Source organism: Herpailurus yagouaroundi, unplaced genomic scaffold (genome assembly GCF_014898765.1).
Source record: "Herpailurus yagouaroundi ecotype Mexico unplaced genomic scaffold, PumYag 139, whole genome shotgun sequence".
NCBI classification, from domain to species: Eukaryota; Metazoa; Chordata; class Mammalia; order Carnivora; family Felidae; genus Herpailurus; species Herpailurus yagouaroundi.
In genome coordinates this window covers 8,974,931-8,992,353 of record NW_024412394.1, presented here as the reverse complement: position 1 = coordinate 8,992,353, position 17,423 = coordinate 8,974,931, and positions in this window count along the sequence as shown.

Genomic DNA, 17,423 nt, shown 5'->3' with positions numbered 1-17,423 from the left:
ATAAACATTAAAAAAAAATAATAATAAAATAAAAATTGCCCAAGGCAAAAGTTCCAAAACCACTTTGCCAGGATAAAATGTAAATGCTGAATTTGCTCTCCTGTTACTGGAACGGACAGTCATATATTCTATATACGACTCATGCCAGCAGAAATCATGGTATTATTTACTCCAATGAATTCCCCTAATTTCGGATTGTCCAAAATAGCACAAAGAGTGTAACCGCTGAATGTGTGACAACAGTAATCGAAATAAATGGGACGCCTAAGACCACGGCTATTATTCATTAAATGGGGAGAAGAAAAAGCCTACAAAAAGGGTTCCGGGCCCCTTTCCTAAATATTAATTGTTTATTTCATGATTCTTCTCCGCTCTAAACAGACCTTAAACTGTCCCTCCTCAATATGCTCCCGTAAAGGATTATAAACTAGAGAGGAGGTTGGTTTAAACAAAGTAATCAGAAAGTAAGCAATCTTTCTCTTTCTTTCTGGCTCAAAGCTTGTTTTGTCTGTTAGGGAACTTTTCAGCGCACAGACCTCAAGGTCAAACAGAGGTCACTCTTCTGCTTTTTGAGGGATGGGTGCTTTCACGTTATTTGCTCATTTTTATTGCTGAGAATAACCATCCATTTGCCCCCATAACTGGGGCCTCCCCAACACAAAGACTTGGGAGTGGGCACTGGCAGGGGGGTTAAGCCCATTCAACACAAAGCAAACAAGTTCAAATCTCATTAAATGTCGGACTTTGCGGCAAGAATACACGCATTTCCAATTTAGAAAAGGAAGATAGAAATGTGACAGAGAAGTATTCTAATCATTTAGCAGAATAAATTGTGCCAACACGATACTAAAGCTGTCAACTGGGTGGAAAAAAAGGATAAACTCCATTAATAATACGACAGCAGTGCTTACTTTTTCACATGAGGAAAATTCCATTACAACAAACAGCCCCGGGGCTTTTGAATTGCTTTTGTTCTAGATCAGTGGAATATTGTTATAAAGAATATATTGCTGGCAATGATAGTTTGGATCTGAGGATGAAACCTAGCTGATGTTTTAGAGTGAATCAGCAAAGAACTTGTTGGATGCACACGGGGCCGTGTGTGAATAACCCACCTTTGTGCACATTTTAAAAGGTAGACCCTGGGGCGCCTGGGTGGCTCAGTCAGTTGCCCGTCCGGCTTCGGCTCAGGTCATGATCTCGCAGTCTGTGAGTTCGAGCCCCGAGTCGGGCTCTGGGCTGATGGCTCAGAGCCTGGAGCCTGTTTCAGATTCTGTGTCCCCCTCTCTCTCTGCCCCTCCCCCACTCATGCTCTATCTCTCTCTGTCTCAGAAATAAACATTAATTAAAAAAAAAGTCTCATAAAAGGTAGACCCTTCACACGGGTGCGCGGCTTGGTGACCAGAATGCAGGCTGGAATTTGACTCCCCTCTCCCCCTCAGCCAGGACACAACCTTCTGCAGAGGGCCTGGTTGCACAAGATTGTTCTTTGAAGGCTTATTTATAAGTTGCCTCTCTGAAATTTTCTGCTTTAAATCTATCCCGGGATAGGCCCCACTACACGCAGCTGTTTTAGTTACAAGGTCCTCTGTGATAGAATTTCTCATTTAAGGATTTGAACGAATGCTTCCCCCCCCCCACCCCCGGTTTTGAAGTGCTTTAGATTCATCCCACAAGGGTCCTGTGAGCACCCCATCCCCAACCGGGCCATGCTCTTGGTGCATCTGGCAAGATAGGCGCCAAAGTCTGCCAGAGGTCCTGCTTGTTTAGCAACACTTCTTGGCTGACACACGATCTCTAAGGGGACTGACTGTCTTAGCTTGGGTTCCCCTAAAAGCAGACCTTAAGACAAGGATTTGGATGGAGTTTATTTTGGAGTTGGTCCCAGGAAGCCCAGTGTGTGGTTGGGAAATTGAGACACGAGGTATGGAAAATGTCAATAAAGGATGCATCAGTGAGCAGGCGACTGCTGTGGGCAGCTGGAAGGTGGGGCGGGGAGGGGGGCGGGCATCCCACTGGGGATGCTCTGAAAGGCTGTGTAAAACACACCTCAGGATTGTCCCACTGAGGGTGGGAACGCCGAAGCACTTATTCACTAACTCCCGTCCTCAGTGAGGGTTAGCCCTGGCAGTGTGAACTGATGTGATCCTGGGGCCAGAGAAAGCTCAGAGGCAGACAAGAAGCAAGTGTCTGGGATATGAAATTGTTGGTGTATACAGGGACTTCTACCAAAGCTGGAGGTGGCCTCCTGGGTGGGCTCAGGGGGGACGGAGCATTGAGGAGCATTGACAATATCAACCTTGGAAGCTGTTACTCGCACATCAGATCGTGATATGGCCCCTGGTGGTTTGTGCCCTCTCTATGTCCTCCGATGTGTTGGGGCAGAAAAAGCTTGGGAGCCATTTGGATACTGAACGGTTCTTTCCACCTCACTTATGCTTTTTTTTTTTTTTTTTTAATGTTTATTTATTTTTGAGAGAGAGACAGAGTGCAACCAGGGGAGGAGCACAGAGAGAGGGAGACAGGCTCTAGGCTCTGAGCTGTCAGCGCAGAGCCAGACGTGGGGCTCGAACCCACGAGACGTGAGATCATGATCTGAGCTAAAGTCGAATGCTTAACCAACTGAGCCACCCAGGTGCCCCTCCACCTCACTTGTGCTCTTAAAATATGGTTCTTTCTCCCCCTTTCCTCTAAATCAGTGCCTTCCGATCTTTTGCGTGTAACCAAACATACAGAAGGGATCTTATTTGTGTAGCATGCCGACTTTCTCAGGGTTTGCTTTTGGGGTGAACAGAAATTGAGAGGTTGCTCCTAGATGGACATGCCCAAGAATGGAGAAGTTCTAGCAAAGGGAGTTTCTGTCCCAGCACTCAACCTGTCCCTGCACACCAGTGTTGTTGGGAATGTCTGTGCCTACATCCTCCTGCTTACCAAGTCCTGCTGATACTTCTTTATCCCAGTGGTTCTAACTTTTCCGTGGCCAAGAACTGCTTTGAGAATCAAATGAGAACCATGAACTTGCTCACTAAAATAATGTGCCAACACACACACAGAGATACATCGTTTTCTTTTTTTTTTTTTTTTAACGTTTATTTATTTTTGAGACAGAGAGAGACAGAGCATGAACGGGGGAGGGGAAGAGAGAGAGGGAGACACAGAATCCGAAGCAGGCTCCAGGCCCCGAGCCATCGGCCCAGAGCCCGACGCGGGGGCTCGAACTCACGGACCGCGAGATCGTGACCTGAGCTGAAGTCAGACGCTTAACCGACTGAGCCACCCAGGCGCCCCGAGATACATCGTTTTCATACAGTGTCAGGGAATCCACAAAAACTCCAAAGCTCTTCCGGGGACATTCTATGACTTGAGCCATGGCATTGCTTGTCCATTTCCCTCCATTTCTACAGCCCAAATGCCTCAGTTGGGTTTGCCCACCTTCCTGACCCTGTTTTTGAAACGACACAGTGAAGGGATGAGGAGCCAGGGAGCCAGGGATCATCTTAGCTGTGTTGCACATTAGCTGTGTGCCTTTGTGAAGGTCTCCTAACCTCTCTGTGCACTGATTGGTTTCCTCATCTGTACAACAAAGAATGGTGCCTACTTGAGAGGGTTGTTGTGAGGGTCAGGGAGTTAGCAAACGTAAAACCCTTGGGAGCCATGTGTGGCACATACCAGGTGCCGTGAAGCGTAAGGTATTTTAATTGTTGTTACTTGCATGGAGGCCATGGCTTTGGAAGGTAGAGTGGCTTAATGGAAAGAGTCTAGATTTGGTGTCAGTCAGCAATTGTGTATAGCTGTCCTCTCTCAATTACCCCCTGTGCCATCTTAAGCTAAGGGAAGGTTTGTGGGTTTTTTCCCTCTCTTAGCCTAAGTTTCCCTATTAAGGTGGCAATTAATTCACCGGTTCTCCATAAACATTTTGTAATGTCCTTTTTAAAAAAGATATTTGGTATTTTTTAAATTTTTTAAAGGTTTATTTATTTTTGAGAGAGAGAGAGTGTGTGTGTGTGAGCAAGATGGGGCAGAGAGAAGGAGACGCAGAATCCGAAGCAGGCTCCAGGCTCCAAGCTGTCAGCCCAGAGCCCGACGCCGGGCTCGAACTCACGAACCACAATATCATGAGTCGAAGTCAGACGCTTAACCCGCTGAGCCACCCGGGTGCCCCTGCAATGTCCTTTTTTAATAGCAAAGTGAAATTCACAGGTAATGTGATCATTCTACACACAAAATTTTAAAATAATTATGATGCCCGAATATAAAGGAGAAATAGAAGAAGAGAAGTTTATCATAAAACTACATAAAATGTGTAGGCCTATCATAGAAAGCATAATGAAATGGTCAGACGTTTGCATCTCTATGTAGAGTCACCATGAAGGGGGTAACCTCACTCGGAGACTGATACCGAGTGCGCACTGTCTTGGTGGCTTAAACACCATGATCAGTGCTGTTAGGTGACAGACTTTTGGGGGGATTATCTTGGTAAAGCTCTGAACCAACCAAAATTAGAATCTTCTCTCGGTTTAAGTAGTGGTTTACATTCCTGGGACAATCAGTGTAAACCCACGACAAAGCACTTTGTGATGACATGGAAAACAGAGACAGGTACTAGGCTTGACCATTCTGGACAGGTCTATCATCCGGATAAATGTCCAGTAGGGCTTTTGAAAGGTGTGTGTGTGGGGGGGGGGGTGGTAGGGAGGGCAGTCATGGGAATTCTTTGTCGGGTAGGACTGATCCATACATGGAAGGAAATATAGCACTCTGGTTTCCATCCGCTAATGCCAATAATGCCAATCCTCTGATTATTGTGATAATCAAAAATCCCCCCAAATTTCCCAAACACACCCTAGTAGGGATGTACATCTTTCATTGTAAAAAAGTGGATTAACTAGTCCTGAATCAAAAAAGGCTACAAAGCTCAGGACCAGAAAAAGCCTTCCTCAGTGAAGATTTGACTACACCTTCCTCTCTCCCTCAGCCTCTCCCAGGCCTTAGGACTCCGCTCTGGGGTACTGAAATGGAACTGAAGTGACAGTTGGCCAGGCCAGTCCTGGGAAGGACTTTGAGGAAGGTGAATGGTACCTGCCAGCTCCCCTCACCTCATCTCCTCCTATCTCTACAGGGCTTTTTCCACTCCTCAGGCTTTCTCCCTATCAAAACTCTCTTTCAGGAGTGGAGATGATGTTAAGGATTTATAATGGTGTGAATATGTGTTAGCTAATATCTCTCAAATGCAAATGGCCTATGAGCATATAAAAAGATGCTCAACTCCACTAGAATTTAAGGTGGTGGCGATTTAAAACAACGATGAGATGCTATTTCATACTCATCACATTGGAAAAAATCCAAAAGTCCATCAATACCAAACATTGGAAGAAAGGTGGAGAAGTTGGTACAACCAGTTTGAGGAGGTCTGATTTTATCTATTAAGATTGGAAATGTTGCGGGGCCTGGGTGGCTCAGTCAGTTAAACGCCCGACTCTAGATCTCGGCTCAGGTCATGATCTCACAGTTCATGGGTTCGAGCCCAGTGTCAGCTCTGCACCGACAGTGCGGAACCTGCTTGGGATTCTCTCTCCTTCCCTCTCTAGCCCTCCCCTGCATGCTCTCTCTCAAAACGGATGAATAAAGTTTTTTAAAAAAAGATTAGAAATGCTCATATTCCTATATGTCAGCAAGTCTATTCTCTGGGCTACCCCTTAGGGAAACACTATTTGGTTGCACTAGAAGATGTGTATGTTTGTGGCGGCATTACTTTTAACAATGACAAATAAATCAACTGGAGACATATAAATGTCATTAATAGAAATTCAGATCCATATATCATCACATGTTCATACGAGGGAATATTACACAGCAGTTGCAATGATGAATCACAGCTTTGTGTCTGCACCGCGATAAATCTTAAAAACAATACAGAAAAGCGAATTGCAGGGTATGTAGAATGTGACACCATTCAAATAGTTTAAAAACTTGCGAAACGGCACCATATATTGTTTGTAGATACATGAATATGTAGTAAAAGCATAAAATATGTACAAGAATGATTACTGCTAACTTCACGATCTTGGTTGTTTCTAAAGAAGGAGAAAGAAGAATGAAGGTGGGAAAAGGATGCACAGAAAGCCTCCAGTTGCAGTTGCAATGTTTTTGTTCTAGAAAAAATACCTGAAGGAAATGTGGCAAGCTGTTAAGATTTAATTTGCTGTAAATAGTGCCGGGATAGACTAGGTACTCGTTATAGCTTTTATGTATTTCTATGAGAAATATACCATAATAAAAATAATTTTTAAATTTTTTTTAACGTTTGTTTATTTTTGAGACAGAGAGAGACAGAGCATGAATGGGGGAGGGTCAGAGAGAGAGGGAGACACAGAATCTGAAACAGGCTCCAGGCTCTGAGCGGTCAGCACAGAGCCTGACGCGGGGCTCGAACTCACGGACCGTGAGATCATGACCTGAGCCGAAGTCAGACGCTCAACCGACTGAGCCACCCAGGCGCCCCTAAAAATAATTTTTTATATTGATGCATCTCTAAGGGGTGGTTTGTATTCTTGATTTAACACATTCTTTTTGACCTTCTAGGCACCGGGAGCTGAGACAGAGAATTCAGCAATGAATAAGATTCAATCGTATTCTTTAGTTGGTGGTCTTCAATTTTGTTGTGCATCTGAATCAGCTGGAGGGCTTATTAAAACACAGACGGTGGGGGTGCTTGGGTAGCTCAGTTGGTTAAGTGTCTAACTTCAGCTCAGGTCATGATCTTACGGTTCATGGGTTCGAGCTCCGCGTCGGGCTCTGTGCTGACAGCTCAGAGCCTGGAGCCTGCTTCAGATTCTGTGTCTCCCTCCCTCTCTGCCCCTACCCACTGCCACTCTGTCTCTCAAAAATAAATAAACATTAAAACACACACTCAAAGATTGCTAGGCCCACCCCCGGAGTTTGCGATTCAGTAAATCTAGGATAGGGCTGAGAATCTGCATTTCTGATAAGTTCTCAGGTGATGCTGATGGTGTGGTTCCAGGACTTCTCAAGTCCTGTGTCTCCCTCTCTCTCTGTCCCTCCCCTGCTCACACTCTGTCTCTCTCAAAAATAAATAAACACTAAAAAATAAATAAAAATAAAAGCCCGCTTATGATGCCCACCCTGGGCCACAAGGAACACATCTTCATCCACTTACCCCTTCTTACTTGTGTATATTTCAATTCATTCCATTAAAATTTTAGCTCCCTCGAGACAAATATACATCCTGTTTAGGGTACACCCTATACAAAATGTTAACGGTACTTATTTGTGGATGGTAGCATTATAGGTAATTTAAAAATCTTTTTGCTTGTCTGCATTACCTCTCATTCCCCTAATGAACGTCTCCAATGTGAACAAGTGTTAATTATATGATAAGGATATAATAGGGGCACCTGGCTGGCTTAGTCGGTAATACATGCGATTCTTCATCTCAGGGTTGTGAGTTCAAGCCCCACGTTGGAGGTAGAGTTTACTTAAAAAGAAAGAGAGAAAGGATGTAATAGGAAAATAAATGTATATCAACTTGCATTAGGCTCTGTGATGAGGACAGAGATACTAAGAAGTCGTATGAATATGTAATTGCCTTTAAGAGATTTATCATCTCATTCATAAGACAGACCATACACTGGAAAAATATTTCATAATATGACAAGATATTCAGGAAAGAGTGTTCATTAAGAACTAACTATAGTTGGCAAGCACTTTGGGAGGAAATAAGGACGGGACCAGGTGGCCCTGGAAGGGGCATGTGGGCCCAGCCTTGGATGACAAAGCAGTTTGGCACCTGCCAAAGCCTCGGCAGAGGGTGAGGGAGGATGCAAGCATCTCTGCAAATCCCCGCAGTGACTCTGTTCCATAGCACCGTGAGTGTTCAGTGAACACTGTTGATGAAGTGAAGAATTGAACAATTATTGAATTCATATAGAAACTTCGACGGGGCACAAGTACACACTCAGCATAAACAGAAACCAAAATCAATTTCATTATGGATTTATGCCAAGTCAAGTAGGGGAGAAAAGTCTGTCATGTTCTTTTTTCACATGATTCTGTAGTGATGACCACATCCCAAAGTGCATCCATGAGTTTGCCAAGAAAGACCCCTTTGGACTGGACGTAATTATTAGGCGTGTTCTTTACCTTTGCTCTTAAGATTAGAGACTTCTCTTGGATTGTCTGTCTTCTAGATTCTCTGTTCAAGGGGCACCTGGGTGGCTCAGTCGGTTAAGCGTCTGACTTGGGCTCAGGTCATGATCTCGTGGTTCTTGGGTTCGAGCCCCCTGTCAGGCTCTGTGTTGACAGCTCAGAGCCCAGAGCCTGCTTTGGATTCTGTGTCTCCCTCCCTCTCTCTCTCAAAAATAAATAAAACATTTAAAAAAAAATTAGATTCTCTGTTCAAAACCATACTTACTCTGAAGGAGCATCTCCTCACCCCTTCATATTTGGATTAACATTTTTCTCTCTGTTAAAAAAAAAGCCTGGAGATGTCTACTCTGAACAAGATAAAATAACAGGGACCAAATGTATCCTTCTGCCTTAAACAACTAAGAAAGTAGATTAAAATATATGAAAAAAATGGGGCAGAGGAGGGGCTGGATGGTAGAATTACAAAGGGGCACAAAGAAACTTTTGAGGGTAATGGATATATTCATTACCTTGATGCTTTCATAGGTATATGCATATTTGAAAAGTTAGATTGTATGCTTCAGGTATGAGCAGTTTATTGCATGTCAACTAGATCTCAGTAAAACTGTTTAAAAATTACTGGGGAGGAAAAAAAAAACAGCCTGGAAGCACAGGTACTATTAAAAAAAAAAATCTCCTATGAATTAATTGGCTGTTAATGGGATAGTTTCTTTTAGCAGTTAAAAAAATTTTTTTTGACATTTATTCATTTTTGAGAGACAGAGAGAAAGAGCATGAGCAGGGAAGGGGCAGAGAGAGAGGGAGACACAGAATCCAAAGCAGGCTCCAGGCTCCGAGCTGTCAGCACAGAGCCCGATGTGGGGTTCCAACTCATGGACCTTGAGATCATGACCTGGGCTGAAGTTGGACGCTTAACAGACTGAGCCACTCAGGCTCCCCTCTTTTAGCAGAGTTTTAAAATTACTGTCAAACAGAGGTGAATATACAGTGAAAAATACTTCGGTGTTATTTAGTTGAATAATTTCTCCTCCTTTTATAAGATTTGTCACTACTGTTAAGCACAGGTATGTATACAGTTGACCCTTAAACAACACGGGTTTAAATCTGAGAGTCCATATAATACGTGCATGTTTTTACAGTACAGTAAGTGTATTTTCTCTTCCTTAGGATTTTCTTAACATTTTACTTTCCCTAACTTACTTTATTACAAGGTTACAGTAGACAATACATGTAACATACAAAATACGGGTTAACTGACAATTTACGTCATCAATAACACCTCCTGTCCAGAATAGGCTATCAGTAGGTACGTTTTGGGGGAGTCGAAAGTTACACCTGGATTTTCAGCCAACCCCTGTATTGTTCAAGGCCAGCTGCACTGTGAAGCTGATGAAATTAAGGCTTCTGGACCCTCACAGAGCTCTTTCCAAAGTCCTGTATCTAATTTTTTATTAGGCACCCAAAGAACTGTAGGGCTACAGTTGCCATGTTTAAACTTAGAACACCATTCTCGCCTTGGATAAGCCTTGTGGACTTAGCAAAGTAGCTGAGGAGCTGCGAATAATATTTCAGATTTCCTCACCTTCTATTCAAGGATTGAGAAAGCAATGTAATAGAGGAGAGGTCCACCCAGGGGCCCTCTGTGACCAAACCTTGGGGACGTTCAGTTCCAGTACCCCCAGAGACGGAGTCTTGAAAGGTTGGTGGAAATGGGATATTTTACTACATTTGGGCCACGTGTCACACATGCTGAGTAAGAGAACCTTGCTGTTCTCTGCCTACCGGATGCACCGGTCCCTCAGCACGCAGCACAGTACCTCCTTCCTGCAATTGCTTTCCTAGATGTACCCAGCCCGGTGTGAAATCTTCCTCCCTCCAACCGGGCACTGAAGACGTTTCTCTTTCTTGGGCCGCCTGGGTGGCTCAGTGGGTTAAGCGTCTGCTTTCGGTTCAGGTCATGATTTCATGGTTTCTGAGTTCGAGCCCCCATGTAGGTCTCTCCCCTCTCAGTGCCGAGCCCTCTTCGGATCTTCTGTCCACTTCTCTCTCTCCTCCTCTTTCTCTCTCCTTCTCCCCCCTCACTTATGGGCTCTGTCTTTCTCAAAAATAAAGAAACATTTGGGAAAAAAAAAGACATGTATCATTCTCAGAGCTGTGAGAGATTTAGACTCTAACTCCTATAACCATGTGATTTGGATAAGTGATCATCTTTCTGAGCCTAGAGTTCCCCAATAGTAATCCATTTGCCACACTAATCATGTGTTAATTTTATCATTAAGATGTTTTCTGATGGTCATAGTATTTCCTTACTGATCTCTGAGTTAGCATGAAGCTTAACTCAGACAATATATGTAAACATCTTTAGTAAACTATGAAATGCTGTACAAATATAAGGTACCAGTGGAGGTGATATTCCAAATATTTAATGACCTGTAGGCATTGCCGTTGGCTAACCAGAACACTCTTCAACCACAGCCCTGGAACAGAGGTGGGTAGGCTAGATAAAAGACAGGTTTGGGGTTTCCTGAAGGAGAAGCTGTGGTAATGTGGGCCTAGTGGAAAGGGGCTCAGCTATCAAAATATATTTTAGGGGTGCCTGGATGGTTCAGTAGGTTAAGGGTGGGAATCTTGATTTCAGCTTAGGTCATGATCACATGGTGTGAGATGGGGCCCTCTATGGGGCTCTGTGCTGACAGCTCGGGGCCTGCTTGAGATTCTCTCTCTCTCCCTCTCTCTGTGCCTCTTCCTCACTCCTTCTCCCTCTCTCTCTCAAAATAAATAAACATTAAAAGACATCTAAATATTTTAACCAGTATTTTAACTTGCATATCAGTACAATAATTATTGCTTAAAAAAAAGCAATACTCTTACTAATTTGCTAAAAAGCAAGAGTTCAACATAAACCTTTGTGTACATATGTAGTGTATGTGTGGTTGTTTTTCTTTTTTTAAGTATGCCCAATCCTCTCTTATATTCTACTGGTTTATAAGGATATTACAGAATTCAGTTAAGCCTGAAAAGCATACTAATCAATCCTAATTTTTGAGGCCTCCTGTTTTTTAGTCTTAGAAATGTCCCAGATATAATCCAACATCAATTAGCATACAAAGAACGAGGAAAATCTCAACTAATAAGGGGAAAAAACAATCAACAGACACCAACTCTAGGGAGATATAGATGTAACGATGAGACAAAGACTTTTCTTAATGTTTATTTTTGAGAGAGAGAGAGCAGGAGAGGGGCAGAGAGAGAAGGAGACAGAGAATCTCAAGCAGGCTCCGCTCTGTTAGCACAGAGTCTGATGTGGAGCTCAGACTCGTGAAGCGTGAGACTATGACCTGAGCCAAGATCAAGTGTGGGACGTTTAATGAGGAGCGCCTGGGTGGCTTAGTCGGTTAAGCATCCAACATTGGCTCAGGTCATGATCTCATGGTTCGTGGGTTCGAGCCCCACATCCGGCTCTGTGCTGACAGCTCAGAGCCTGGAGCCTGCTTTGGATCCTCTGTTTCCCTGTTTCCCTCTCTCTCTGCCCCTCCCCTGCTTGCATTCTGTCTCTGTCTCTAAGATAAATTAAAAAAAAAAAAAAAAAAAAAAAAAGAGTCAGATGCTTAATCTATCAATCCACCCAGGTGCTCCAAGGCTTTTAAACAACTATTAAAACAGTGCTCAAAAAAGCACAGATGAACATTCTTGAAACAAATGGTACAAAGAACATCTCAGCAAAGATATAAAGAAGAAATGAATGGAAACATTTTTAATGAAAAATATAATAACTGAAATAAAAATTTATCAGATGACCTCAATAGAAGAATAGAGATGACAGAGGAAAGAGTCTACAAACTTAAAGATAAATCAATAAAATGATTCAATCTTAACAACAGAGAGAAAAAAAGAAAAAAATGAACAGAGCCTCAGGGATTCATGAAGGAATAGCTGAAGTTCTAATATATATTTCATCAGATGATTCACATAACCAAAAAGAAATAAGGAAGTGGAAACAGAAGAACAAAAATCAGAAAACGAACAGTAAAAATGGTAAATATACGTCCAAATATATAAAAAGTTAGAAAAAGTAGGCTTTAAAGCAAGAAAAATTAACAAGTATAAAGAGGGACATTACATAATAATAAATGGGTCAAATTGTCAAGAAGACATAATAATCCTAAGTGTATATGTATCAAACCACTGAGCTTCAAGACACATGAAGCAAAAATACAAACAAATGTACAATTGTAACTGGAGATTTCACTACTCCTCTCTCATGTATGTATGTGTGTATGTATTTATTTATTAAAAAAATTTTTTAAACGTTTATTCATTTTTGAGAGTGAGAGAGACAGAGCATGAGCAGGGGAGGAACAGAGAGAGAGGGAGACACAGAATCCACAGCAGGCTCCAGGCTCCGAGCAGTCAGCACAGGGCCCGACGCGGGGTTCGAACTCATGGACCGCGAGATCATGACCTGAGCCGAAGTTGGACGCTCAACTGACTGAGCCACCCTACTAGGGGCGACAGGCACCCCTACTCCTCTCTCATTAATAAATGATACAGCTAGACAGAAAATCAGCAGAGATATAGAGGAGTTGAGTTACACTATCAAACAACTGGATCTAATAGACATTTATAAAGTATTCCACCTGATAACAGCAGAATACACATTCTTTGTAAGTACTTCATCAAGACAGACCGCATCCTGGGTCATAAAACAAAATTCAACAAGTTTGGAAGAATTTAAATCATATAAAGTATGTTCTCTTTATAGAACCATAATGAAATTGAACTAGAAATCAACAACAGAAAGATAACCAGTAAATCTCCACACTCTTGGAAATTAACGTACACCTAAGTATACCTACGGATTGAAGAGAAAGTCCCAAAAGATATTTTAAAGTATCTTTGACTGAACAAAAAGGAAAACACAGCACATAAAAATTTGTGGGATGAGGTTAAAGCAGTGCCTAAAGGGGCATGTATAATGTTTATAAATGCTTATAATGTTTATAAATTTAAAAAGCTTGTATTAGAAAAGAAAAAAGGTCTCAGATCAACAGAATGAACTTCCATCTTAAGAAAGTAAGAAGAGTGCAATAAACACAATGTAAGCAGAAGGAAGGAAATCATAAAGATGATTTTGAAAACAGACATTGACAATGTCTGTCCAATGACATTGAAAACCGAAAACAACAGAAAAATCAGTGAAATCAAAGGCTGGGTCTATGAAGAGATGAATTAAATTAATAAGCTCTAGCCATACTGACAATTTTAAAAAAAGACACAAATTGATAATATCAGTAATGGAAGAGGGACTATTACTATAGCCTCACAGATAGTAAAAAGAAATATCATGAACGGCTCTACCTACATAAATTCGGTAACTTAGATGAAATGGACCATTTCCTTAAGCCACAAACTTCTGGGGTGCCTGGCTGGCTCAGTCAGTAGAGCATGTGACTCTTGATCTTAGGGTTGTGGGTTCAAGCTTCCTGTTGTTGTGTAGGGATTACTTAAAAATAAAATCTTTTTTAGGGTGCCTGGGTGGCTCAGTTGGTTGAGTCATGATCTCATGATTCATGAGACAGAGCCCCATGTTGGGCTCTGTGCTGACAGTGTAGAGCCTGCTTGGGATTCTCTCTCTCCCTCTCTCTCTCTCTCAAAATAAATAAACATTAAAAAATGAAATTTTTTCATTTCAAAAAATTTTTGACATTAGGTTTTAATTTTTTTTTTTTATTTTTGAGAGACAGAAAGAGACAGAGTGTGAGCAAGTGAGGGGCAGAGAGAGAGGGAGACACAAGATCCAAAGCAGGCTCCAGGCTCTGAGTCTGACGCGGGGCTCAAACCCACAAACTGTGAGCTCGTGACCTGAGCCAAAGTCAGATGCTTAACCAACTGAGCCACCCAGGCACCCCTAAAATCTTTTTTAAAAGAAAGGGTTGTGGGTCAAAGCTCCATGCTAGGTGTAGAGATTACTTAAAAATAAAATCTGTTTTGTTTTTTTTTATAAAGCCACAGACTTCCAAAACTCACCTAAGAAGAAATGGGTAACATATATATTAAAGAAATTGAATCCATAAGTTAAAATCTTAAAACAAACAAATGGGGCACTTGGGTGGCTCAGTCAGTTAAGTGACCAACTCTATTTCGGCTCAGGTCATGATCTCAGGGTTTGTGGGATCTCAGGGTTTGTGGGATCAAGCCCCATGTTGGGCTCTGGGCTGAGAGTATGGAGTCTGCTTAGGATTCTCTCTCTTCCTCTCTCTCTGCCCCTCCCCTGCTCATACTCTGTCACTCTCTCTCTCAAAATAAATAAACTTTAAACAAACAAAAAACCCCTTCAGGCCCAGATGTTTTCACTGGTGAATTCTATCCAACTTTGAAAGTGCAAATAACACCAATTTTATGCAATCTCTTCCAGAAAATGGGAAAGTAGGGAACACTTCTTAACTTATTTTATGATGCTAGAATTGCCTTGATACCAAAACTAGACCAAGACAGTGCAAGAAAACTATAGACCAATATCCCTCATGAAAAGTACACAAAAATCCTCATGAAAATAGTAGATAATCAAATCCAGTAATATATACAAAGAGTAATACTGCATGACCAGGCAGGGTTTGTCCTGGGAATGCAAGGCTGGTTCCAAATTTAAAAATCAATCAATGTAATTCACTATATTAAAAAGAGAAAAATTGACAAAAGCATATCAAATAATGCAGAAAAAGTATTTGAAAACGTCCAGCATCTATTCATGATAAAAACTCTCAGCAATCTAGAAATAAAAGGGAATTTTAACTTGATAAAGGAAATCTACAGAATATCTATAGCTAACATCGTGCCTAATGGTGAAAGACTGAATGCTTTCCTTTAAGATCTGGAACAAAGCAAGGACGTCCTCTCTCATTATTCCTATTCAATATAGTACTGAAAGTCCTAGTCAGTAAAATAAGACAGAGGAAGAAAATAAAATGAATGTTAATTAGAAAGAAAGGATATGTGCCTATATGCAAGTGACATGATGTCCTGTAGAGAATCCCAAGGAATCTACAAAAATATGTCCTGATAAAGAAATTAAGCACAACCACAGGATATGAAGTCAACTCACACACACACAAAAGGATATTTCTATGTATTACAATGAACAATCTGGAAATCAAAATTTTAAAAATCTATATCATTTAAAAATTTTTAATGTTTATTTTTATGTGTGTGTGAGAGAGAGACAGAGCACGAGCGGGGGAGGGACAGAGAAAGAGGGAGACACAGAATCCCAAGCAGGCTCCAGGCTCTGAGCTGCCAGCACAAAGCCTCATGCGGGGCTTGAACTCATGAACCATGAGATTATGACCTGAGCTGAAGTCGGATGCTTAACCAATTGAGCCACCTAGGCACTCCTCATTTAAAAATTTTAAAAAAGAAATACTTAGGTATAAATCTAACAAAACTTATACAGGATCTGTATGCTGACAATTATAAACGCTGAGGAAAGAAACAAAAGGACATAATAAATGGAGACATGCTGTGTTCATGGGTTAGAATACTTGATTTAAACATCATTTTCTCCAGGTAAACCTATAGATGTAATTCCAATAAATATTCCAATAGGATTTCTGCAGATACAGACAAGCTGATTCTAAAATTTGTTTGGAAAGGCAAAGGGGCTGGAATAGCCAAAACAAATTTTTTTATTGAAGTATAATTGACATGTAATATCGTATTATTTTCAGGTGCACGTCATGGTGATTCGATATTTTTATACATTATGAAATGATCCCCATGATAAATCTAGTGACCAACTGTCAAAAAGTTATTACAATTTATTTTTTAAATTTTTTAAATGTTTTATTTATTTTTGAGAGACAGAGAGAGAGAGAGAGCATGAGTTGGGGAGGGACAGAGAGAGAGGGAGACACAGAATCTGAAGCAGGCTCCAGGCTCTGAGCTGTCAGCACAGAGCCTGACACGGGGCTCGAACTCATGAATTGTCATATCATGACCTGAGCTGAGGTCGAACACCCAACCAAGCTGAAGTCAAACCCCCAACCGAGCCATCCAGTTGCCCCAGTTATTACAATATTATTGACTATATTTCCTATGCTGTACATTAGCCAAAACAATTTTGAAAAAAATGATAAAGTGGGAAGAATTAGTGTACCTGATTTTAGGGCTTACTGTAAAGCAACAGTAATTAAGACAGTGTGGTGTCAGTGGAGGGATGAAGGCCTAGATCAATGGGACAGAATAGGATGTCCAGCAATTGACAAATGTGGATTGTTGACAAAGGTACAAAAGCAATTCAATGGACAAGGGAGAGTCTTCAATATATGGTATTGGGACAACTGAACACCCATATGCAAAAGTATCCCACAAAAAAGCCCTAAGAAATCTTGACCTCAAGAGCTTGTCTGGCTCAGTTGGTAGAACATACGACTCTTGATCTCAGGGTTGCAAGTTTGAGCCATGTGTTGGGCATGGAGCCTACTTAAATTTAAAAAAATCGACTTCAATCTCATACTTGATATAGAAATTAACTAAAAAATGGGGCACCTGGATGACTCAGTCAGTTAAGTGTCTGACTTCAGCCCAGGTCATGATCTTATGGTTTGTGGGTTCAAGCCCCGCGTTGGGCTCTGTGCTGACAGCTTGCAGCCTAGACCCTGCTTGGGATTCTGTGTCTCCCTCTCTCTCTCTGCCCCTCTCCCACTCGTGCTTTCTCTCTCTCTCTCTCAAAAATAAACATTAAAAATAAAAGAAATTAACTCAAAAAATGGATCATAGATGTAAAAGCGAAAACTATAAAACTTTTAGAAGAAAATATAGTGGAAATGTTCTTGACTTGAAATTAGGGGCAGCTTTCTTAGATGTGACACCAAAACCCCTAAAAGAAAAATTGTTAAATTGGACTTTATTAAAATGAAAATCTTTTGCTTTGCTAAAGAAACTAGAAGAATGAAAAGGTATAGACAGGGGGAAAATATTTTCAAATCACATATCCAACAAAATTCAATGGTAGGAAAACAGAAAACCCAACTAAAAAAAAAAAAAAACTCGAGGAAACCATCTTGTTAGAGTTGAGTTCTTATGATCCTTAAAGTAAGGTACCTACCGTAATAGGAAACAATGACAATGCCTTTTGTTTGTTTCCAATGTCTATTTAAAATATGGTCCTTCCAGGGGGCGCCTGGGTGGCTCAGTTGTTAAGGGTCTGACTTCTGCCCAGATCATGATTCACGGTTAGTGGGGTTCGAGGCCTGCGTGGG